Raw genomic sequence first — 3,364 nt, 5'->3', positions numbered from 1 at the left:
TTATGTATAAAATACAATAAATCGTGATAATTGACAACTTAAAATATTTATTAAAAAAACAGAAAAAAAAATTGACTGATTCTTAAAATTAAATCGTGATAATTGACAACATAAAATTGTTCAAAAATGTTGTATGTGGGTAGTCTTATTGTGCCTTGAATAGCGTCAAAGAAAGTACAGGTTTGTGATAAAAAAACTTATTCCTTTATCCACGCAAACAATCGCTTCAAAAATTTCGTTATTAGCCCCAAAACATACCATTTATGTTATTGGGCCCGTGCATAGCACGGGCAACAAAATCTAGTTTTAAAAGAATAATTAGTGTGGTGAAAACAAATATTTGAAATTTAAGTTGAGTTTGGAACATATAGCTGACTTTAATTTTTTTTATTTTTTTTGAGTAAATAAGATTTTTCACTTTGAAAAAGAAAATAAGTTTTTCTAAACTATATCATAATAATTGAAAAATTGAAATTGAGTAGGCATTATTGAATTGCGTTGTCTTCCTCTTTTCCTCTTCATTTTCTCGACAGCTAGTTTGTGCAACTTATAATTTTTAGCCACTAGTGCATATGCATAAAAGTGACCGTGAAATTTCGAAGAACGACTAACTACAATGATTTGCACCTTCCGTTAATATTATAAGTAATAATTTTTTTAGTGACTTAAATTCACTCACAATTTTCGAGTTAAAAGTAAAGGGTACTTATAATTCGAACAACTCGCTCTGATCATATACCTGCTACAATTTAAACAAAAATGGGATGATATTTAGATTCGCACAAGTCGGACAAAAAGACAGAAGAAGAAGAAAAACTAGGATTGCGAGTACGGAAAGTGCACGGTAGGTAGCTAGTTTTGTTTCTTTTTGGAAGAATCCAAATAACATATGCGTATCAATCAACCTACTTATCATCAATTAATTACTTCCCCCCTCTAGATATGTGGTCTCCAATTTTCGCAATTAACTCATCTTGAACATGTACAGTAACAGAGTCAGAACTTTAGTTAAGAAATGTTAAAATATAAAAAAAGTTAGATTGTATTGAAGTCAAAGAATATCAATATATAACATATATTTGTCTAAGCACGTTAGTGTAATTTTCTCACAAAGAAATATCGATTGATACCCGTCAAATGTATATAGCTCCGCCACTGGATATGCATGGTCAAGGGTGGACATGAACGGAATATGTATAAACATCAAAACTGTTATTGCAATTCATCTCAAATATCGATTGCATCATTTTAAAAACTCAAGATAAAATTAATACATTTTTTTCATTTTATCCTTAATATTAATTGTTTTTTACCATAGATAATCATAACCAGAAGAAACAAGCACACTCACGAAAAAGCACGGATTATGGGGACTACTTTTCAAACCCTAGGTCGGCAGGCAGCAGTCATGGCTGCTACGGCCACTGGACGGCCTCCTTTAGAGGTTGTCTAGCCCGCTCCACCACCCCAAACCACCACATACGCCACCCTTTTCAATTTCAATACTATAAATCCTAAACAATCTGCCCTAATTAACTCAAAACAATTGTAAAATCAATCGAAATAATTCATGGAGAACCTATTATCACATTTTCAATGGAGGAAAGGCAAGACTTTATGATCGAAGAGGGATTACATCAAGCAGTAGTGTTTAAATTATCCCATGGTGTCCCAGATTTGAAGGTATTAAGGTCAATTTTACCGAAACATCTTGGTACCAAGGGCAATTGTTTAATTGGCTTACTTGCTCCAAGACAAATTTTGTTATGGTTTGATCTATATGAAGATTATGTACTAGCTTTATCTTGTTCAGTTAATTATCTTCTCTACAATGATTATGTACTAGCTTTATCTCGCTCAGTTAATTATCTTCTCTACAATGGAGAGGAGCACCAATGTAGGGTTTTTCCATGGTCCATTGGATATAACCCTAAGGAGGAAACGACGTTAGCTGTGGTTTGGATTTCTTTACCGAACTTATCTCCAGATTTGTTTGCAAAGAAGTCTTTGTTGTCTATAGCATCAGCAGTTGGGAAACCAATAACTATAGATAAAGCTACTCAAATCAAGTCAAGACCTAGCACGGCTAGGGTCAAGGTTATACTTGATCTAATGGAAAAACTTTCAAATCGTATAAGGTTGCAGTTTGTGGATGGAAAATCTGGTAAGTTGATCGAGGTTTTTCAGGAGATTGTATATGATAATCTACCTTTGTATTGCAATTATTTGTAAGCACCAAGGACATGATGAATATAGTAGTCGTTTGATTTCGAAAAGAAATCAAAATAACAAACAAATTGATGATACCATTGAAGGTGTTTTAAAAGGTACTACGGATAGTGAAAAGTATCAAGGCGATGCGAGAGAGATATTAAATGAAAAAAGAAAGATTGTAGATGTCGATCAAAGTAAAGCTACTTCTTTTGATCGACAATTGGTTGCTTCCACTTTCGAGCAAAATCGTGTAAACTCAATAGATGTTGATACAAGTAATATTGTTGTTCAAACAACTACCGAAAACAAAGGTGATTGCAATAACCAACAGGGCTGAATTTGATGTCTGATGCAACTAAAAATGCAGGGGGAACACCAAGAGTTGGGGTTGATGCGCTGCGAGTTGATTCAAGGCAAAAATTAATGGATTCAGGACAAAAAATAATGGATACATCTAATGTTGAAGATGCTGAAAATTCTGGGCAGCATGTTTTGCAAGTTGAAAATGAGAATCCAACTAAAAACTGGACACTGGTTACACACAAAAACTCAACTAGTAGTCGGAGCCTTTCCCCTACTAGTCAAAATAATTCTCCATGTAGTGAAAAGGGTCCGACTGGAAATTTTCATGACAGTGAAAAGAGGCAAGATACTAGTAATGCCTCAAGATACCTATTATGTTCGAATAACTTTGATGCTTTATTGAAGACTACTGGAAAACAAGTAAGGTTAACAGAGAATGATCATGATTTGATCCAAGAAAAACAAGTCTCACCACCTGCTTTAAATAGCAAATTAAGTCCAGAAGCTCCTGTATTTGTGCCTAAATGTGTGCTTGCAAGGAAGAATGGGTCAAGTGCCTTAGTTTCAAATACAATTGATGTGGGTGAGGATTCTCTTGATGAAGATGGAGTGGATTTGGGTGAGGATTCTCTTGATGAAGATGAGGAAGACAATATGTTGGACATTTGCTTTGATAGAGTGGCTAGGGAAGGGGATATATCACCTGGGCAACAAAGAAGTGGAAGCAACAAAAGCTAAAAGAAGACATATGGAAGGCAACATAGTTGGGACGGTAAAATGACTGAGGAGTTTGTTCCAAGGCACCTACCAATGCGACAGGCAAAGCAAAACCATTTGACAACATCAA

The sequence above is a fragment of the Solanum tuberosum genome, unplaced genomic scaffold (assembly GCF_000226075.1).
Source record: "Solanum tuberosum cultivar DM 1-3 516 R44 unplaced genomic scaffold, SolTub_3.0 scf00900, whole genome shotgun sequence".
NCBI lineage: Eukaryota > Viridiplantae > Streptophyta > Magnoliopsida > Solanales > Solanaceae > Solanum > Solanum tuberosum.
This window is presented reverse-complemented; position numbering follows the sequence as displayed.